Source organism: Canis aureus, chromosome 15, assembly GCF_053574225.1.
Source record: "Canis aureus isolate CA01 chromosome 15, VMU_Caureus_v.1.0, whole genome shotgun sequence".
Lineage (NCBI taxonomy): Eukaryota > Metazoa > Chordata > Mammalia > Carnivora > Canidae > Canis > Canis aureus.
The window spans coordinates 24,671,546-24,695,531 of NC_135625.1; the positions used below are offsets into that span (position 1 = coordinate 24,671,546).

General features: G+C 36.4%; 1 long non-coding RNA gene across 2 annotated transcripts in view; it reads right to left on the reverse strand.

Moving 5' to 3' along the window:
• Positions 1 to 7,348: 7,348 nt before the first annotated feature.
• The window catches only part of LOC144283977 (uncharacterized), a 139,090-nt gene continuing 122,452 nt past the window's right edge, over positions 7,349 to 23,986 (reverse strand). For both annotated transcript variants that reach the window (XR_013352456.1, XR_013352459.1), the window contains exon 5: positions 7,349 to 7,663. This is a non-coding gene — a long non-coding RNA (uncharacterized LOC144283977). The remainder of the gene's footprint in view (positions 7,664 to 23,986) is intronic.

Below are 23,986 nucleotides of genomic sequence, written 5' to 3' on the forward strand. Positions count from 1 at the left end.
ATGTATTATTCTTATTTTATGCTACCTTAATTCTCCAAGAGTTTAAAATTTTGTCAGTTGAATTTTCATAACAATTATTATTAGAACTCAAGTTTAAAAAACATAAATATATTTTTAAATGTGTAAGTAATTAATAATTCTAAAGTCAATTTTCATTGGAAATACATCTCTTAATAAAATGGATGGAGCTGATTTACCCATTTAGTTTTTGACTGGGACATATCACCATGGTTATTACTGCTAGAATGAGATGAAATTAAACATCAATTTCATTCCCACATTTTATTTTAATAGATGCAATCTCTAAAAACCTTACTCACATAAACAAGTATATGAAAATGGAAAGTTTGGTCATAGCCATGTCAATTTTTTAAAAAAAAAGTCCTTCTGAATTATCTATTACAAATTTCATAGTCAGGGCACCTAGGTGGCTCGGTTGGTTGAGTGTCCAACTCTTAGTTTTGGCTCAAGTCATGATCTCGTGGGTCATGAGATTCAGCCCACACTGGCTCTATGCTCAACAGGGAGTCTGCTTAAAGCTTCTTTCCCTCCCACCTTCCTTCCACTCACATTTTTCTTTTCTCTCTTTTTCTCTCTCTCAAATAATAAATAATCTTTAAAAGAAATTTCATAGCCATTTATCATTCAAACCAATCATTGTTAATAATGTAATGGGTTCCCCTTTAGAGCAGAGTAGAAGGTATCTGGCTTGCACAAGTACTTTCACCAAGTTAGCTGAGCCACACACTCTCTCAACCCTGACGACATTTCAGACCCTTCCTTAATGGCTGCCCCAGTGCTTTTAATCCTTGGATACCATACATGGAAAGACACAGATGGAGATAAATGTGCTTCCTCTTTTATAGAAGGGGAGGCAGGAAAGACAAGGAAAACCTCTTTTATTTCAGACATGTTCACAGAAAGATCAATTTTAGGAACAACAAACACAATTAGAATCTGGAAATTATTTTTCCCAACAGCACCCAAGAAGTCTTTGTTCACTTTCAGGATAGATGTTCTCCAGTTTAGAGACCACTGATCTAACATGCAAAGGTTCATTCAGATAGGAGTGTACTGATGATGTTTATGTGTAATGTGTATATGTCTATGGGTTTGCAAGGCATCTCGCCAATCAGCTCAGTGTCCTCATTTGAAAAAAAAAAAAAACAGAAATAGCTGTCTACAGAGCTCTGATGAGAAGTAGAGATAATGTATGTCAAGAGCCTGGCATCCTGCTGGATAGAAGCCAGACATTCAATAAATGGTAACTTTATCAATTTTCCTATGGCATTTTGTACCTACCTGGAATCCTCTTCTGGATCATCTCAGGCTTGGCCCCTTATTGTCACTCAGTTCTGAACTTAAATTATCTTCCTGAGGCCTTCCTGAACACTTAATCTGAAATGGCCTCCAATCTCTTGCTACCTCATTACCCTGTTTTCTTTCCATCACAGCTGTTAATGCAACCCCATATTGCCTTAGGTTTTGTCTTTTTTGTTTGCTTACTGTTTGTTTTCACCTGCTGATTTAAGCTCTATGAACACAGGATATTATCTATACCCCCAGTGCCTTGAGCAGGGTCTGACACAAACTATGTTTGCTGTGAATGATTATTTACTGAATTAATGAGTGAATCTATTAGTTTACTAGGAATGCCATAACAAGGTACCACAGACTCAGTGGCTTAGACAACAGAAATTTATTTTCTCACACTTCTGGAATTTAAAAGTCCAAGATCAAGTGTGTCAACAGGGTTGATTTCTTCTGAGGGCTCTGCCATGGAATTGAAGATAGCTGCCTTCCCTGTGTGTCCTCACATGGTTGTAGTTGTCCCTTGGTGTCACAATGCTTTTGTCCTAACGTTCTCTCCTTCTAAGGATCAGTTCCCCTCCCACGTGACCTTTAATTACCTCCTTGAAAGTCCTCTCTCCTCCAAACATAGTCACAATCTGAATATGGGGGTGGGAGGTAGGGGTTAAGACTTCAACAGGGCTAGGTGTACCCCTCTACTGAATCTGGAGTAGGGGATACACGTAGCCCATAACAGTGAGTGAATACTCTGAGTTTCAGATTCCAATCTAAAGTAGCTAAACCATTAGCCCTGATGAGTAAATTCCAGAACCTCTACTCACCAAGTGAAAAGTGGTATCTGGCAAAAACCTAACCGGGAAAGTACAGCCTCCAAAGTGCAGGTTAAGAGCAAAGTGTATTATGTGCATATAAAGTTCTGTGTACAAATGATTATAACTTTATTCATGATAGCTAAAAACTGAACACAACCCAAATGTCCATCTACTGGTGGATGGATTAATACACTGTAATCTATCTATTCAATGGAATACCACTCCTTAATAAAAAGGAACCGCTGGTATATGAAATAACATAGATGAACCTAGAAAGCAAGATGCAAAATGATAGAACCCAGAAAGACTCTATACTATAGAGATCCATATATATAACATTCTAGAAAATGCAAAAGTTTAGAGACGAAAAGGACATCAGATTTGTCAGGGGCTGAGGTGTGGAAAAAAGATTAATTTCAAAGGAGTACAGATGAACTCTCTGGGGTAATGAAAAAGTTCTATGTCTTGATTGTGCTTGTGGTTCTATGAAGATCTGTATTTATCAAAGCCCGTCAACTACATGCTTAAGAGGATTTTTTTACTGTATGTAAACTTTATCTTAATGCAGCTAATTTCTCAAAAGTCAGACCATATTGAGAGTACTTGAAAATCTGGTTTCATCCCATAGCCTGCCATAGGATTTTTTGAAGATCTCTTTTTCACATGTATTTCAGAAAGAAAATATGTGCAAAAACAAATACACACATGTTTACTGTAAAACTAGGAAATAGAAATGTAGATTTCATTCTTAAAAGTTCTAGAGAGTGCTACAGGAGCAAAAAGTAGCATCAGTCTGAACCTGGGATTCTCCTTGACAGCCGCTAAGATAACGCCTCATGCATTTCCTCTTGTTTGAATCCCCAAATCCCAAAGCCTACCCTGAGCAGTCAGTGAGGATGCTGGAAGGATCCCTCTAAGCCATCATTACTCATCCCTATTCACTGGCACAGACTTAAAGATTTTATACACTTTTCTACACCATATCATTTTAAAATTTCCTATGAAAGCACTTCTCCCAAACAATAAAACATGCTAATGCTAGAGACAAAATGCCACTCAATAGAAATTAAAGCAATTTGAGGGTGTAGAATACTTACACCTCAATGGGACAAGGAAGAATTTGAGGGGAAAAAGGTTTTATCCTATAGAGGACCCATGAAGAGGATAGTTGCATTTAATTCAAATGTTCTACAAAAGTTAACACTTTCAGCCTCAAAGAAGGGCCCCCAGTTTCCCGGCAAGTGACAGAAACGCTTTATCCTGAATCTTCTGCAGGATCTAAGACTTTTTTTTTTTTTTTTTTTTTTTTTAGGATCTAAGACTTCTGGATGTTGAGCCCATCGGGAGCTAGAGTTCTTTTGAAAGGAGGCACAGTGGGAAAGGGCTCTGAGATTTCCACACCCCCACCGCAAACACACACGCAACCCTAATACCCCAAAGTTTCAGGTTGTGATTAATTAAAGATACCAGGTTTTCATAATCACTGACTGCTCTTTCTTTAGGGGCTGATTTGGTTTAATGATTCCTGACATTTCATCCAGCACACTCTGAGCTTTTTCACAGCAATAAAAAATAACAGCCTCTCTGCCTGACAGCAAGGAAGGTTTACTCAGCGCTGTCAAATAGATGAACAGTTATGGCTCTCCTCCGTACTAACTCACGGCACAATAGGTGGAACATCAAGAATAATTATATCAAATGGCCATGGAAACTGATTCACAGGATGTGCAGGTGAACGCCCGTTTCAAACTTGACACTCTCTTGTGTCTTATGCTGCTTCCAGCAGCAAAGGGGTTCTCGAAACTTCCCTCTGCCCTTCATTTGAGTGTGGAGAGCTGACAGGAAATTTTCTTCTCAAAAGCCATGATCTAAGGGACCATCCCCACCCTGGGCTTTGAGGACCTTCCCCAGGAAGGGGCCCCTTCAGTGCCTTCATAGAGACAGCTATTAGGATAAGAACACTGCAGTGCGTGGAAGAGGCACCTGGTGATGTTTGGGGCCAGCATGGAGTCATTGAGATCAGCAGAAAGAAATGTGGGTAATGGCACAAGCAGCTACCCAGGGGAGTCTGAAGGGAACAAAAAAAAAAAGGATTAATGATCTCTGAGACTTGTTCTTTTTCCACTCTTTTCCTGAAATGCCAAACCATGGAGCCAGTTATCCATCAAGAGAGTGAAATATATCAGTGGATGGATTCGGTTTGCTACAATGACAGCCAGCTCCACTTTTGAATACTCTTTGAAAACAATTTTTACTGTGCAATGCTGGAGAAAGCCAACAAATAATAAACCTGTCGCAGTACTCACCAAGTGCTCGTAAATACAAAAGTCTGCCATGCAGCTGCAAAGGGAAGCCATTCCCAGGCTTGAAAAATGGTCAGTGCTCAATCATTGCATCCGATGTCAGTTCTCATTTAGGGCTGCAATTTGGGGTGACTCTTATCTTCAGCACCCTTGGGGTGGAAGCCCCCTGCTCCCGCTGGTCAGGAGTTTAGAGCGGAGGTACAGCCATCAGAAGGAGGCCTCATAGTCCCTGGAGCTCTATTTGTCCAACTGTGCTACAGTTACACAACAATAAGTTCATCTTTTTGCTTAATTCAAAAAAAACCCATACTGAATTGTGCTTATCGTGCATTTTTGCTGACAAAATTTCAGAGGCAATAAAAACCCAGTTAGTGAAAACTGTAGGCTATTAGGTTCTGCGCAGCACCCCTAGCACTGTGGCACCCCAGGTGGCCTGCTAGTGCTTCCTCCTTTGCCCTCCCAAAACAGTTCTTTTTATGCATCGTCCCTGGAACACTTTGTCTCTATCTGTCCAATTCTTACCTGCCTTCTCTGCTCCTCTTTAAAGTGATCAAACATGCCATTGACAAATAAAAACAAGAAAAAAATCCTCACACAAACCCTGCTATGCGAGAAATGAGAGCTCTCTTGGAAGGCAGGGTGCTGAGTGGACACTTTTCAACCACAGCTTGCTGCTTTAGTGGGATTCAGCTGAGACAAACTGTGACCAGATTCTTCAAAAGAAAGCCAGGAAGCTGCCTGCCATGTCCTTTGGAGGGTTCGCTGTGGACAGGCACAAGCTGCTGCAACTAAGGAAGTACTGTGTCTAGTCAAGATAAAGTTTCTAGGCGTTTGCAAAGTACCCATTTTCTGAGAGAAGCCAGGTCCACACATTTTCGTGTTAAAACTAATAAGTCACTGGGTTTAGAAGCAACAGCTACAAGCATACATCCCTCAGAAAAGGGTTATTCAGTAGGAGGAGGTTGCTTGTTAAGTGAGTTTTCTTTTTTTATATTAAACTTTCCTGTATCTGAACTACCTGGGACAGAGGTACACTCAGACCCTGCTGGTTCCTCCTTCTGTGAAGTTAATACGAGTCATCTCCAGTGCTCCCAGATATCATCACCTTCCAAAGCCTCATTTAGGGTTACTTTTGGAAGACCTCCCCACTCTCCTGAGCCCCTCTGGATGTTGTAGTGAGTTTCAGTACAAAGGTGAAGATTCATTATTATGATTAAACAGCTATATACAAAATAGCTATCTAGAGTTGAGAATTGACAAATCACTCCCAGGGAAGACAAGAAAGTATTCATGATTTCCCATCTAGTAACATAACAACAGAATTCCCAAACTTAAAGGGATTTCCCATGGCACAACAGGGTACTCCAATGATTGCTTGTCCTAATACACACAGTTGGGCCATTTTCGGTGAATGGTTTAGCAAATGAATATTGAGTTCCAGCAAATGAAAAACAACAGCAACAAAATGTACTACTCTAAAAATAGTTGCTTTACCCAGACCTTCCCTGGAAATACCAGTTTACACGCTCGCTACTAGGATATTTTATTAGAAAATATGTAAAATAGATGGGGTGCCTGGATGGCATCATTGGTTGAGCATCTGACTCTTGGTTTTGGCTCAGGTCGTGATCTTGGGGTCATGGGATCGAGCCCCGCATCAGGCTCTGCACACTCACAGCACAGATTCTCCTTGAAATTCTCTCTCCCTCTGCCCCTACTCTCCATTCTCTCTCTCTCTCTCCCAAATAGATATATGTAAAATATATTTTAAAAATATATGTAAAATAAAAATAAATAAATAAATAAAAAATAAAAAAATAAAAAAAATATATGTAAAATAGAGCTATATATTATACTCAAACCGTTCATTTTTCCCAATCACTACAACCAAAATAACTTAATCAACAAATATTTATTGACAGATTATGTCCATTGCTGAAGGCAAAAGATAGTTAAAATCATGCTTGAATTTTCTCACATCTAATTAATTTAAAACCCTGCCAATTCTACCTTCAAAAATAGACTCCATCTTTCGGTAGGAGGAGTACCACAGAATTTGTAGCCAACTTCATTGCACTGCAATGCTCCTGCTTACTTGCACACTCACTTCCTTAGGTCTTTGAGGTCAAATGTCACCTCTTCAGAGAGGCCAGTTCTGTACCCAAGTCACTTTCTATTTGCTTAATACCATCTTTTCTTACAATTATACATTATGTATATTTACTTGCTCATTCGCTAATTTCCTCTTTCCCTTCTACTAGATAGATGTGTGTTCAATGTTCACTCTTCTCTCATCATTTTCTGGAGTAAGTCCAGACACAGAGTGGGCTTTAACTATTTTCTGAATGAATGAATGAATGAATGAACCAATGAACAAGTGCTCACAGAGCAATCCACAACAACAGCAGTAATTATCAAAATTCACTAAAATCTAGGTATCCTCTCAATAAACTCAGGAATTTCTTGACATTCAGAAGTAAGATATACATGTTCATGTATATGTTTTGGAAGAGTTAAACTAATATGGATGATATAATGGGTAACATATGGATGTGTAATAAAAAGAGTGGTGTTTGCATTTAGGATTTAATTTTTTCCAGTGTCTAACTTAAACCTTAAATCACTCTTGCTCAGAGAGAAATTATCCAAACAACTATTATAACCCTGGCAATACTGTGGCTACCTCTCAAGTGGGTTGGAAGTGTCATGGGAGGCCTACCTTGCCTCTTCAAAAAAGAAAGATTATGGGATAGCAAGTATGGTTAGAAGAGTGAATGTTAATCTAAGTAAAGGTTAACCCTATAATAAACGGAATCAAAATTAAATAAGTCAACAGAGAAGTTGCTTTTTTAAAGATTTTTTTAATTTATTTATTTATTTATTTATTTATTTATTTATTTATTTATTTGAAAGACAGAGAGAACACAGTGGGGAGAAGCAGAGAGAGAGAGAAGCAGGCTCCTTGCTGAGCAGAAAACCCGATGTGGGGCTCAATCCCAGGACCCCAGGATCATTACCTGAGCTTAAGGCAGACACTTAACCAACTGAGCCACCCAGGCACCCCAAGTTGCTTCTTTCTTATGTAACAGTCTGAAAGTTGGCAGATAGTCCAACCCCATCAGATGTACTTTTCTATGATGTCATTGAGGCTATATCACTGCTTTGCTAGTCTTGAGTGGATGCCCCTCACCTGCACATTCAAACTTGGGTCACCATCATACTTCTTCATTCTTGTCCCTGCAAGGGGAGAAAGGATGTGTGGAGGGTAAGCATTTTCACATACCTCTTTGGAATTTGCGCCTGTCACTTGCACTAACACAACTGCCACCAATGTTTACACATACAGCTCAAAATGTACTCTCTGGCTGAGTAACCATGAGCCCCACAGGATAGAGATGATATAAAATGGAGGGAATGAAGACAGAATAAATGGCAGTCCTTGGCATGGTTGTCTAGTTCTCCCTACTTCCAAATCAACAATTTAGCTCTTCTTAATCTAGATAAGATGGGGTTCTTCAGAAGTGAAGAATTTAATAATGGTCAAATTGTCGTTTTGGAACAGAAAAATCAATAGGAGTGAAATTACATTGGAAAACAGTACTATTTTTCCCTTTCATAATTTGCAAGGTAACACGCAAGTCACATATACTCACACACACACAATGAGTATAAAAGGCAACGTGATCATTATGTGCTCAGGAGTCTTGTGATAACAAAAGAGCTAATCAGGACAAAAGCAATCACACATTTTTAGACCTGCAATAGGAAAAAAAAAAAAAAAGCCATCAGGAAACTAGAGATGACCAGTTTCTCTCATCAGAAAATGATCTTGTTTTGCACTTCCAATGAGGAACTTCATAGTATGATTACATTGAGTGATTATATATAATGACCACATTTTAATGTTCTTGAATTGGGCACCAAGAATAAAAAACTAAAACATTTTCCATTTAAGAAGACATGGATGATTGTGGAGTAACATTACTATCACCCACAAAATTTCATCTTTACAAAAGAATCTAAGGATAGAGTATATATATATCCAACAGAATTTTCTGGGGAAAACAAAAATTAAAGAAGCAAAGAGGATGACAAGTACAGAGACACAAATACAAAACCAATAACTGAAGCTGTAAAGTGAGTCTTCCAGGTACCTTTGTATTTGCTTAACTAGTTTACGTGTTCATTTTGTTTTTTCAATGATAATATAACTCCACATAAAAGAAAAACATTTGTGCACTTAAAGCCAAAAGGACTATTTATTAACTGTCATTAGATTTGTTCTAAAAGAAACTACTTTAAAAAAATAATCAAGACACCATGTAATATTCTATTTCCTAACCTGGGAATTATTGAGAAAACAGAAGGAAAGAAAATGCTGCAAAAGAGGAGAAGAGTTAAATGAATTTACATAAATTGTAACCGATAAATTTATATTCCCATTATTTGTTAAATGATTGGGATTCAATTCTTTTAGGAATATATTTTTTCTGCAGTTGTATATTGATAGTCTATGTAAGAAGGAATTAGTGATGAAAAATTATCAAATTGTTAAAACTGATTAGAAAAAAATTGCTTAACAATATTGCCTAAGGTTTTTCTGCATTTCAAGTATGATTTTTTGGGGGGAATATTGTAAATTAGTGAACATGTGGGGTTTTTTTCAATAGTAAACTGACCACATGTAAAAATTGACCCAAAGTGAAATTAGGTAAGATTCAAAAGATTAGACAAAGTTAAATTATCTAAACTTGGAATAGGGATCAGTACATTTTTCTGTAAAATGTTTCTGTATGGCCCAGAGATAAGAATGGTTTTTGCATTTTTTAATGACTGGAAAAAAATTTTTTTAAAGGAATAAAATTCTATAACAAGTGAGGAATATATAAAGTTGAAATTTGTGTCTATAAATACAGTTTTATTGGAAAATGGACATTTATGTATTGTCTGTGGCTGCTTTAGTACTATAGTAGCAGAGCTTCTTAGTTGTAACAGAGATATTACCTACAGAGAAATATTCATAGAAAGTTTGCTGACTCCTGATATAGACTGTAGATAACCCTTTCTCTTTCTTCCATATCAACCTGTTTTCTAACTAGGTGTTTACCCATTGCTCTTACTTATACTCAGGTCACTTCCATTTGGATTAAAAAAAAAAAAAAGTTAATCAAAGGATTCTCACTCCATCATTTGTTTCCTTGCAAACATGAGTTTGACTGTCTCTTCACAGCTGAATTGGCCTGGTCTCAATGTTCATCTGTATTTCCTTTCCACTCACTCATCAACCCATACCACATTAGCTTCAGACACAATTATTTTAACAAATACACTTTTGATAATTTCACCACAGAATATGCATATACTAGTTACCATCTTACTTGTCCTTTCAGAAAGATTTCATAGTAATGACCATTCTTTTATTCTGAAGCAAGTTCTTTCTTTCTTTCTGTGTACAAAAATGTCCCCGCTTTCCCTTCAACTTATCTGATCAATAATTTTCTGTCCCTTGTTAAGATCCATTCTCCTCTTGGGGCACCTGGATGGCTCAATGGCTGAGCATCTGCCTTTGGCTTAGGTCCTGATCCCAGGGTTCTAGAATGGAGTTCTGGTTCAGGGTCCCGACAGGGACCCTGCCTCTCCCTCTGCCTCTTCCTTTCTCTGTCTCTCATGAATAAATTTTAAAAATAAAAAATAAAAATAAAAAAGATCCATTCTCTCCTACCAGAACACAAGTAGTGTCGTTTCTCAGGTTTTTGGGTCTTCTCATTTCAATAATCTGATACATTTACAGTTTCAATTCCTACCTATAAGCAAATAACTCACAAATTTATATCTACAGTTTAGACATCATTTTTCTACTCCAAACTCATTAATTCAGTTTGATATAACCACTTTGGTATCTCCAGTAAATTTTAAAACATTCAGAACTAAACCATGACCTTTCTGCAGGCACCTGTTCCTCTTCCATCCACTCTCTAATTGCAGATATTGGCACCACTGTTCATATACTGCCTGAAGACCAGAAACCTTAGTACTTCACGTCATTCTCCCTAGCTTCCCATATTCTGTCCATCATCAGATCCTGAATCCTTCTAGAATCCATCTAGTTTTCTCCGTTTCCGCTAGTCCCCAAGCTCAAACCCACATAACCTTTCATCTAATCTACCCCAATGGCCTCCTAGCTGCTGTCACAGACTCCACTCTGGAGTGAAGTGGCTCCCTTCAACCCCAGTCCATTCTCAACACTGTGGTAGACATGATCTCTGATTTGGTGACAAAAGTTTCCAAAAAAAGAAAGAAAACAAAAATGAGATACTGACAAAATAAAAATCAAGTTGGCATCTGCAACAAGCAATGAGGAAAATACATTTCCAATCTAACAAACTACATGTAGTCAAAATACTATTATAGATCATGGTGTGAAAGACATTTTTGGATATTCAAAACTTGTGATATTTATCTTCCAAACATTTTTGGTGGAAAAAAATTACATAATGCTTTATTATAATCATATAGAAAGAGTATTCAAGAGAGAAGGGTATATGGAATATCAGAAAGAGTGGACCCAACTTGGTTGTGCAATACATCCAAGCAGTCTATACATAAAGAGAGACAGAGGATTCTTGGAAGGATAACTTCAAAAGGACTGTGGGTTTGTTTTAATCAACTGTATGATGAAACAAGATGATGTTAGTGAAAATGTAAAGGTGTATTATTCTTTTGCACAAGAGAAAAGAAAATATACAATGAAAACCTCCAAGGAGAGCAATAATAAAATAGTACTGAAAAGACATGGTCCTCATGTAAAGAAATGTAATATGATTTTTATAAAATACCTAAGTGTTAAAAAAAAAAAAGGGAACTTATTTCATTTTGGAATTCAGGATATTCATAATTGAGTTGCCTGGTTTCTCTTTCTCCACATATCTACATGTAGTAACTGGTATATATGAATAATGTTTGGAAATGCACATTTTTATATTTACTGGTTGTCAGTTTTTAGATCAATCTGCACACAAAGGAGAGAAGGCAATATAATGCCATTTTTGTAAATTTTTATGATTTTAAAATCATTATTGAAAAATTGTGAAATTAAGGATGTGGACAGTACAGGAAGGACATTGAGGCATGCAAAACCCTGAATTTATAAACTGGGCAATCAAGGTATACTGCTTAAAGCTGCTGGAGAAGGAAATAAAATTTATATTAATATTATAAAACTATTGATGGAGGGAAATGACTACAATTCTATCAAATATTGACAGTAGTAGGAGGAGATAAGGAAGGGAGGCGAAGTTACAGTAATTGAAGCATAGCCTGTCACCTGTTATAATTGTGATTTCCTATTACCTATAGGTCACAGTTGATATAACAGCAAATTAAGGTGGAAATACATTGTTTGGGATATAAATGTGACCACTGGGAGAAGAGAAAGTAGGTAAGGTCTGTGGAAAGGGACAGGAGCTCAGCAGAGGAACTTTGCTCTTTTTTGTACTCTGAACTCCTTGAATTATTTACTTACTAAGTGTGTTGTGTGCATAATAAATGAAAAACAATAATTCAAAAAAGTAAATTGGAATTTGACTCCATTCAAATATTAAAATTTAGAAGAAACAAAACTAACAGTCCTGAGAAGTAGTAACAGAAGCCCCAAGAAAATAAGAAAACTAAAAGCAATTTAAAGATATTTATATTCTTGGATGTAAAACATTTTGGTCTTACTTCCAAAAGAATATGATGTTTAATATATCTCTCATAACAAATAATAAGAAAAAGCTATTAAGCTCAAAAGTCTCTCACACACACTGGAGTTAGAAACACAGAATCACAAAGATGTTTGTTATTTCATATCAATCAACAATGACAGAAATAACAGTAAAACTGTCCTTAGCATACTTCTCACTGAAATAATGTGAGGTAAGAAACCTGAACTATTATATATTCTTTACTTCTCATGTACAGAGTTCAACATGAAAGTCCTCTCCCTGTCTGTAAAACGCAGTTTGGCTGTACATTGTATATTGTAATATTTAGTGACAGTGGGCACTCAGAACATTCCAGCAGGTAGTTTCATTTTTCCTATAAGCTTCTAGCACCCATTTTTTTCAACATTGTGCTCTAGGGAATATTTTATACCTTTTAGAGCTGAGGGGAGATAAAAGCATAACAATTATATTTATTAGAATAGCTCCTTTATTTTTTAAATATTTTATTTATTTATTTATTTATTTATTTATTTATTTATTTATTTATGAGAGAGACAGAGAGAGAGACAGAGAGAACAAAACAGGGGGAATGTGAGAGGAAGAAGAAGACTCCCTGTCAAGCAAGGAGTCTGATGCAGGGCTTGATTCCAGGACCCCAAGATCATGACCTGAGTAAAAGGCAGACACCTAACTGATTGAGCCACCCAGGTGCCCCTAGAAAAGCTCTTTTAATCACAATTACCTACTATGGAGTTTGAGGGATACTTAATGGAGACCTGAACATGCCTCCCATAGTCATTTACTTTTAGAGTTAATTTATTTCAATGTGCCTAATAGTGATAAACCCATTTTCAGTAGGTACACAGCATATAATCTAATATTTAAAAAATCACTTAAGGGGACACCTGGGTGGCCCAGTCAGTTAAGCATCTGACTTTTGGTTTCAGTGCAGGCTGTGATCTCAGGATTGTGAGATCGAGCCCCTTGTCGGGCTCTGTGCTCAGAGCAGAGTCTGTTTAAGACCCTTTCTCCCTCTGCCCACCCCCCCAGAATAAATTAACAAATCTTTAAAAGCCCCCCAAAGATCATTGTCTGAATCACACCAGGTACATAAATTGCTTCTCTCTTGTCCCTGAGAGATTGCTTGCACACTTCCATATTCTGACATTAAAAGAAAAAAAAAAAAAGTAGTAACGAGTGTCAGTAAGGATGTGAGAAATTAGAACACTGGTACACTGTTGATGGGAATGTAAAATAGGAAAACCCCTAAGAGAGTGGCCCAAAAAATTAAAAATAGAATTGCTATATTGTCCAGAAACTGTACTTCTGGGTATAAACTCAAAAGAATTGAATGCAGGGTCTCAAATTCATATTTAGATATTCATGTTCACAGCGGCATTATTCACAATAGCTAAAATGTAGAAGCAGACCAAGTGCCTATCAGCAGATGAATGGATAAGATTAATGTGGAATATACATACAACAAAATATTATTCTCAAGATCTTTCTATTAGTCTCAAAAAGGGAGAAAATTCTGACACATGCTACATCATGGGTGAGCCTCGAGGATATTATGCAAAGTGAAATAAGCCAGTCACCAAAAGCATATACTCTATGATTCTACATATATGATTCCATGTATACTCAGAGCAGTCGAAATCATAGAGACAGAAAGTAGAATGGTAGTTTCCAGGGACTGGGGGAAAGGAAATCGGGGTGTCATTGTTTAATGGTATGGAGTTTGGGTTTTACAGGATGAAAGAGATTAAAAGTAGTGATTGTTACAAGACATTCTGACTGTACCTAATACCACTAATGCCAATTCTAAGGCACTATACAATAGTAGTTAATTCTAATTATGCTTGGTCTTTTAATAATAATGGTCAGCTTACAGTATGACAATATAAAAAATTTTTAAAAATAAAAAATAAAGTATGACAATATTAAACTTATTTCACTTATGAACTAAGCACAGCATAACAATGAGTGCTAGTGACTTATAAACAGGAATTAGTTCTAAAATAACCACTGGAAAATATTTTATCCATAACATCTATTAATTTTATACATAAAATACATAAAATACATTGTAAATGAGCCAGGCAGAAGTGAATATTCTAAATAAAATTGTCATGGAGCAACAAACAATTCCTGACTATTCGATATGAAAACTGTAGAACAAAATCAAATGTTATTCTTTTGAGGAATCAATGTTGTTACCATGAGTGTCTATTCAAGAACTTTATGATTTTCAACATTAAGCATGTCATTGTGCATCTCTTGCCTTGAAGCTGAATAAGCAACCACAGCCCACTGGCACTGGAATAACCCAGAGACCACTAAATCGTGTCATTATGTGACTTTTATCCCACAACTGAGGGTCATCTCAAAGAGCAAGCAAGTAAAATTTTACCATAACACATTCTAGGAAAGTACAGTTCTGTTTTTTAGTATTAGCATTAATGAACTAATGTGCTACAAGCAATGTAGTATCCTATGAATCACCTGGGAAATCCATAAGAAGCTAGGAGTATTTATTGGGAGAAAGGAAAGAAATAAATAAAAGGATATATAGTGCTTTATGAAGTTAATTTACATGCAAAATGAAATTCTTTGTACTTTCTAGTCATAAAAGCATAAAATTTTAGACAAGAATTATAGTTTTGTAGTTTTACATTTAGCATAAGACTTAATACTTTGTAAGAGTATCAGTATTTGCTATTTAGAGGCTTAAATATTTGTTTCTGAAAGTGCAATAAAGCAATACGAAAAAAAACCCCAAAACTATCAACATGAAAACACATACACTCACTGAAGCTTATATTCAAAAATCATCTGACTGATCAAAGGAAATCAGAATGTTTACTTTAATAAAAAACTTAGTACTCCCTGGTATCAGTTAGCATGTTTCAACTCACTGATCTGGACAACAGATGTCTGGATCACTGGCAATCATTTTTTAAATTTTTGAGAACCAAATATCATTCATATTTAGGTCCCACTGGGAGAATATTAGGAAATAAAATCAAAATTTGAACATTATTTTTTATATCGATTGTATATTTTTTTATTGTGCTATTTATATAGAAGAAGTGATGAAGGACAAATAATTTGCAAAATAGGCCCACCTGGGCCTGGAGGTGGCTCCTTTATATTAAGGTTTTTTCCTTTAGAAATCCTTTAGTTCATATATCAGAATGAAGTAAGGATATAGTGTAAAATAGAACTTCATCCTAAATTAAGCAAAGATATGGCATGTGATTAAATTCATGACCTATGTTTATTATTATGTATAACAGTTGTTTTTTCTGGCAAGCAGAGAAGTTGGAAAATAATACTTGAAAACATGTAATTTTTTTAAAGAGGAGAAAATTAAAAATTATAAACAACAGATAACAATTATGGAACACTTAGTATAAATTTGAATCAAATTTATATGCTTTGCATGCATTATCTCATTTATTCTCCACCAAAACTATTTAAAACAGTAGCTTTTATTAACTTCTTGTTATAGATGATAAAACAGAGCATTATAAAGGAAAGACTTTTTCAAAATTAAAATAGTAAATGTTTTTTAATATTAGTACCAATAAACTAAAGTACTGCAAGCAATATAGTAGCACATTTGATTGTAATGAAGCAAAATGCAGATCCACAACTATTTTACATAGTAGTGATTTTCAAAAGTGAATTTTAACATGAAAAGCAAAGGTTACAAATCAGAAATAAGTAGAACTATATCAAGCTAAGAAGCTTCAGTATATATAGCTAAGGAAATCATAAAAAAATGAAAGGTAACCTATGGAATTAGGAAAATATTTGCAAGCCACCAATCTGATAAGGAGCTAATATGCAAAATACACAAGAAACACAACTCAATAGAAAAAAATATTAAAATAAAGAAATCTATAAAGAGCCAAGCTCAACACCAAAAAACAAAAAAATCCAGTCAAGAAGTGGGCAGAAGACACATACAGATATTTCTCCAAAGAAGACATACAAATGGTCAACAGACATATGTAAAGGTGCTGAACTCAGCATTAAGGAAATACAAATCAAAATCACAATGAGATACCACTTCACACCAGTCAGAAAGGCTAAAATTAACAAGTCAGAAAACAATAGATATTGATTGCCAAGGATGTAGAGAAAGGGAAACTCTCTTACACTGTTGGTTGGAATACAAGCTGGTACAGCCACTCTGGAAAACAGTATGAAAGTTCCTCAAAAAGTCAAAAATGGAGATATTCAAGACCAAGCAATTGCACTACTAGGTATTTATCCAAAGGATGAAAACCTAGTGATTTGAATGGGCACCTGCACCCCAATGTTTATAGCAGTAATGTCCACTATAGCCAAAACAGAGAAAGAGCCCAGATATCCATTGACAGATAAATGGACAAAGAAGATGTGGTTCACACGCACATACACACATACAATGGAATATTGGTCAGCCCTCAAAAAGAATGAAATCTTGCCATTTTGAAAGTAATGGATGGAACTAGAGGGTATTACACTAAGCAAAATAACTCAGAGAAAGACAAATACCATATGCTTTCACTCATGTGGAATTTAAGAAACAAAACAGAGGAGCGTAGGGGACGGAAAGGAAAAATAAGTTGAAAACAGAGAGGGAGACAAACCATGAGAGACTCTTAACTATAGAAACAAACTGAGGGTTGCTGGAAAGGAGGAAGACGGGAAGATGGGATAAATAGGTGATGCTCATTAGGAAGGTATTTGTTAAAATGAGCACTGGGTGTTTTATGCAACTGAGGAATCACTAAATTCTACCTCTAATAATACACTGTATGTAAATTAAATTGAATTTAAATAAAAACTTTTCAAATGAAAAGAAACTACATGGACATTTTTCCAAAGAAGACTTACAAATGGCCAACACACACATGAAAAGGTGCTTAACAACATTAATTGTGAGGGAAATGCAAATCACAACCACAAGTACTTATTACTTCACATCTGCTAGAATATCTATTACTAAAAGGGTAAGAGAGCAAATAGTGGTGAGGATATGGAGAAAAGGAAACACTTGCACACTCTTAGCAGTAATGTTAACTGGTAGAGTCACTATGGAAAGTGGTATGAGGCTAAGAAATTAAAACTAGAACTACAAGATGATCCAATAATCCCATTTCTTGATATATAGCCAAAGGATGGATAAATAAAATGCACACATATAAAGATAGATGATAGATACACATAAGTACATGTGTATATATCTCTATATCTATATGATATATCTCTATCTCTACATCATATGATATATGACTTTGTCAAAGTCAAATTATAGGTGATATATATAGGAATATTATCCAGCCTTAAAAAGGAAAAAAGAAAAAAAAAACTCTGTGACAACATGGATGAAACTCCAGGGCATTTATGCTGACTGAAATAAGCCAGACAGAGATAGGCAAATATTGTATGGTATTACTTATATGCAGAACTTTTTTTTAAGTTCAAAATAAAGTGAAACTCCTAGAAATAGACAGCAGAAAAACAGTTGCTAGGGGCTTCAGAATAAGGGGACTGGTAAAAAAGGTACAAACTTTCAATTATGAGATGAACAATGAGTAAGATCTGAGGATCTAATGAATAACATGGTGACTATGGCTAATAACATTGTACTGCATAATTGAAATTTGCTGAGAGTAGAATTTAAAGGATCTCACTAATAAATAAATGGATGGATGGATGGATGGATGGATGAATGGATGGATGGATGGATGGATGGATGGATGGATGGATGGATGAATGGATGGATGGATGGATGGATAAATAAATAAATTATGCAGTAATCTGTGAGGTGATGGATATGTTAGTGAACTAGATAGTGGGACAATCCTTTCACAATATATAATGCGTATCAAATCCATGTTATATACTTTTTAATTTTTAAAGGTTTATTTATGTATTTCAGAGAGAGAGAGAATATATTAGAATATATATGGGGATCCCTGGGTGGCGCAGGGGCTTGGCGCCTGCCTTTGGCCCGGGGCGTGATCCTGGAGACCCTGGATCGACTCCCACGTCGGGCTCCCGGTGCATGGAGCCTGCTTCTCCCTCTGCCTGTGTCTCTGCCTCTCTCTCTCTCTCTCTGTGTGACTATCATAAATAAATAAAAATTAAAAAAAAAAAGAATATATATGCTCTCTTAATGTCTCAATTTTGATACTGCTTTCCTTTACTTTTTTTTAAATTTTTATTTATTTATGATAGTCACACAGAGAGAGAGAGAGAGAGGCAGAGACACAGGCAGAGGGAGAAGCAGGCTCCATGCACCGGGAGCCCGACGTGGGAGTCGATCCAGGGTCTCCAGGATCACGCCCCGGGCCAAAGGCAGGCGCCAAGCCCCTGCGCCACCCAGGGATCCCCTTTCCTTTACTTTTTCATTCTGAATTGAAATTCTCACTTAAAGATCTATAATAAAGAGCTTCCCATTCCGCATGTACCATTTTATTCCTAGCTGAAATATTTGCTGTTGTATGGAATGACCATACTATTTAATGATTTTAATAATAGGTGCAATGATCATAAACATATAAAATCTATGTATTTATTATTTTCATATATATTTTAATTTTTACTGTCTCCCTACTACCAAGAACAAATATTAGTCCATAAAAGCAGAGCTCTCTTGTTCACTAGCTAGAACCGTTCCTGAAACATACAATAAACTATCAATAAATATTTGCTGAATACAAACAGATAAAATCAAGACATCAGTGGAATTTACTTTAGTGACCACCCAATCTTCCTTTAGATCTAGTTCCTTGCTCTGGATCATCATAATCTTCACTAGGATATAACCAATATTATTTTAAGGTCTCTGCTCCTGGGTACAGTAGAATTTTAAGAAAAGTTTACCTCCTGCATTCCAGTGCTCAGGAAGGGCTGGTGGGGGACACCCAGGCAGATTCACGATTACCCTCAGAGTATCACTAATAAGTACTAAATCTTGTACTTTCCCTCCCCTTCTTTCCCAGGATTTTTCCAGGTGTGTCAATAGTAAGTCTAGGTCTTGTGTCAGATGCAGGAAAAGTGAGAGCACAAAAAAAGAACAAAAACACCCAAACCTTATGAAAATATGAATTGTATTGCATGAGGAAATATAGATTTATACATAAATAAATATTGCTTTATATGTACATAAATCCCGTAAGTATAAGGCATGTTTTCTTATATTAGCAAAGGATGTCTGTTAACCAGAAGGTTCCAGAATCCTAATGTAGTCTGTGGGATTTATTGAGATTCAGAGACCATGCTTCCTTGAATTAAGTTTTTAAAAGTACTCTTTTATCATCTTTTCTTTTCTTTTCTTTTCTTTTTCTTAGAAACGTGAGATAGAATTTAATCCTTTATCCTTGGGAAGTGTGTCTGGGGAAAGGGAATATTCAATTTTTTCACTTAGAAGCAGTCTTATTCCCTCTTCTTACCATTATAATCTGGTTTTTAAAAAATGACCTAGCCCCTAAATGGAATATGGAAGGCAACTGAATGAAATATGCAAGGACAGGGTACACAGGAAGATAACAGTGTAGAAGAGGCTGAGATAAAGGAAAGATCATTCAGAAAAAAACATCTCTAACCCTTAGGCTCCAGGTGACCAGAGTGCTATGCCTGCCCACTGTGAACCATCTCCTGTTCCTCAGTGCAGAGCAATAAAACCCTGCTCTAAAGAGAAATGTCAGGAACATTTTATACAAACAAGTAGGCCCTAATCTTTTAGTTCCCTCCTCTTTAAAAAAAATATATATTTTATTTATTTATTCATGGGAGACACAGAGAGAGAGGCAGAGACACAGGCAGAGGGAGAAGCAGGCTCCATGCAGGGAGCCCGATGTGGCACTCGATCCCAGAACCCTGGGATCACGCCCTGGGCCAAAGACAAACATTCAACCACTGAGCCATCCAGGTGCCCACCTCCTCTTTTTAAAAATTCTTTTCGGATCTCCTTTCTCTCTTAATGTCTTCATTTTGATACTGCTTTCCTTTACTTTTTCATTCTGAATTTAAATTCTCACTTAAAGATCTATAATAAAGAGCTTCCCATTCCTCATGTACCATTTTATTCCTAACTGAAATATTTGTTGTTGTATACACATGACCATACTATTTAACGTCTACAGTTCATTCTATATCATGATTTTAATAATAGGTGCAATACTAGGGTAAGCAAATAATTTCTCAGACAGCATACTTCATTCCTCTAAGGAATATGAGCCCTTCCAAGAAAATAGGATCTCATTAACTAACTTAACCACAAACACAAATGCATAATGGCATTAGGCATTTCTGATGGCAAAGTGCCAATTCTGAATTCCAGAGGAATCTAAGAAATAGTACACTAGCCTTTCTGCCAAATTTAAACCACATACACTACAAAATAAAATGAGAACACAGAACAACAGCTCTTACTCTATGGATAATATGATAATATATTTTTTGTGTCAACTTAACTGGGCCATGGGGTGCCCAGATATTTGGCCAAACATCATTCTGGGGTGTTTCTGTGGGATGCTTTGGGATGAGATTGACATCTGAATTGGTAGACTGAGGAAAGCAGATCGTTCTCCATAATGTGGGCGAGACTCCTGTAATCAGTTAAAGGCCTCAATAAAATAAAAGAGCTGACCCTTCCCAGAGTAAGAGTAAATTATTTTGCCTGATGGCCTTCAAACTAGGGCATCAGCTTTTCTTCACTACCACCTCTAATAAAAACATCAGGTCTTCCTGGGTCTCTGGTCTGCAAACCTTCAGACTATATAGTTACACCATTGGCTTTCCTCTGTCTCCAGGTTGCTGACTCATCCTTCAGATTGTGGGACTTGTCAGCCTCCATAATCTTATGAGCCAATATTTCTAATAAATCCCTTGCCCTAGTATTATTATTTATGTGTGTGCATGCATACTGAGAACCCTGATTAATACAGATAGGGTAAGTTATATTACAAAAGACAAATCTTTGAATTCAGTGTAGATTTCAAAAAGCTGGGGTAAATTTTACCCCAGTTGCCAACTTCTGGATCTTCCTCTATTTAATTTTCCCTCAGATTTCTAATAGGTAACAGTTTAAGATACCACAATTTTTAAGGAAATGGCAATATTCTCCCATATAGTCAGTAGAGGAATTAACTATCATTTCCTGCCTCATGGAATTTTAGTTGGAACAAACATGAAAGCTGATCTACAGCTTCAATATCTAGAAGAGGAAAGGATCACTGAGAAGATGAATACATCTCCCAAGGGTATTATAGATCATCAGAAGCGATGCTCTGACTCAAATGCAATCTTTTAATTCAAAACAGAGTTGTGCTACTACTTTGCATAGATGTTTGATATATACAAATAAAATTTACAAACCCTTCTGAAATCTACTGTTTCAAGTGCATAAATGGGAAGAAAAAAAATCACGAAGAGAGACTTTTCCTTAGAATGTTTCATACCCTCTCTTCCAGCAAAGCAAAGCAAAGCACAAACTCTGAGCAGGTACAAGTCATTGTCTCTGAAGTTGGTTAGAAATCTATTGATAATATTTCATTACTGATAGTGCATCGAGGCCTTTTTCAGATTCCAGCTCACAAATGTGGAGAAATTGGATTCTTGTGTGTAATGATTCATTTATTTCAACTCCTCCTTTGCCCTTTTTCATTTGGTGGGATTGATTTCCTTTCTCCATATAATTTCACTTGTCACTATTCACGACTCGAGAATTGACCCTCTCTTTTTTTTGTACTTCCCTTTATGAGCCAACTTCTATTCTTAAAAACAACTGAAATGCACATTAATAAAAAAATGAAGATGGATTTTATGCAAATGCTTGTTTTACATTTTGTTTTCTTGTTAATATAAGTTACTGTGCATCAGATACACCTATGAAGAAATATCGAATTACCACTAGGACTAAAATGATGAGACAAAAATTCCTCAGGTGTCCAACTCTAGCTCCCTCCCATCCCACATATACATCCCAGAAAATTTAATCTTGAGCTACATTTTATTCTGCAGAAGGAAGAAATGGGAAATAATGGGTCTCTGCCTCCAATTTTCTAAGGCAATGCCCAAGTTATTAAAAGCAACAACAAGGGATGCCTGGGTGGCTCAGCGGTTTAGCGCCTGCCTTCGGCCCAGGGCGTGATCCTAGGGTTCCAGGATTGAGTCTCACATCGGGCTCCCTGTATGGAGACTGTTTCTCCCTCTGCCTATGTCTCTACCTCTTTCTTTGTGTTTCTCATGAATAAATAAATAAAATCTTTTAAAAAAATCAGCAACAACAATTAATCAATTCTCCCTTGGGTTGCAGAAAAATGATCCTTCCAAAATTCTGGCAAGGTGGGGGGACCCTGCTTTCTCCCCTCATATGAATAATAAGTCTTCTTGGAACTGAGCTTGGTTGAAATAACTAGTAGAGTTTGATGCTTATAAAATTGCCTTATGTCCAAGTATTACTAGTGAAAATTTTTCCCAACTGATGACGTAAGATCTGAGAATAAAAAGGCAGACCCAAGGAAAGAACCAATAATTCTGGTCTAGGCAAGCCCCTATCATGTACAGATCGTGACTCTGGGATTATCCCCTTGCCATAGTCCTTAGAGAACAAAGAAAGCTATATTGAAATTTGTGACTCTAACTGTTATTCTCATTGTCTTCTCTTTCCAATTCCACTTAATTTATCAGGTTACTTTTTCTGATATGGTAGTTCTGAAGTTTTTTCGGAAGTAGAAATTCCAGTTTCTGGCATGGCTATCTTCAAGCTAAAACAGTTGGACAAATTTCTTTCTTTTTCAAATGAACATGAGGTACAACAGAACAATAGATACCTGGGCAATGTCACAGACATCTTAATATTTTGCTAAATTGCCTCTTACAGATAAATCAACAGTCAAAAGCATAATAAGAACTAAGAAAAAGAATTTATCTGCACTCAATAATGAAATATTTCACATTCAACTGATAGCCCAAATTCTGAAGTACCTTACGTGTTTTTAAAATTTTGTTTTCCAAGCTTTAAGTGACTTGAAGATCTATCACCTCAAGAAAACCTGGATCAGGGCGGCCCCAGTGGCGCAGCGGTTTAGCGCCGCCTGCAGCCCAGGGCGTGATCCTGGAGACCCTGGATCGAGTCCCACATTAGGCTCCCTGAGTGGAGCCTGTTTCTCCCTCTGCCTGTGTCTCTGCCTCTCTCTCTCTCTCTGTCCCTATGAATAAATAAATAAAATCTTTAAAAAAAAAAAGTTAAAAAAAAAAAGAAAGGAAGAAAGCCTGGATCATCAAGAAGAGGAAATGCTGATTTGACTGACCTAAAAATCCGATTTGGCATATAATTGCTATCATTTGGATATGTTGTTTCAGCTTCTTGGATCTCAATCACCCCACTGACAAAATATGGAAATAATACCTACCCTGCAGACTTTCTATCGGAATTAGAGAATTAATATAATGTCTTACACCAAAGTACTAGACACTAAATGGAAACACTGTTCATTTTTAAGAATATATTTGAAAAATTCATTAAGGGAAGAGTCAGCACAAGTCTTAGGTTAGATGGGCTAAAGTTGGATATAGTACCTTTCTGGAATCTGAGAAGACATGAAAAAGCTGGAGCCAGAACCAAGAGGGATAAGAGACATGTTTGGGTATTTAAACACTACAGACGATCAGAATTTAAAAGTACATGGCAATTTCTTTGCTATATGGAAATACAAAGAAAAGCATTCAACTCTGCCCCTAGGATCTGAATGAAATGACCAGACAGATATAAAAATTTAGTAAAATGGGTGTCTGGGCTGGTAAACAAACAAACAAAAATGCCAGCTATGTACAATCAATCTCTGCT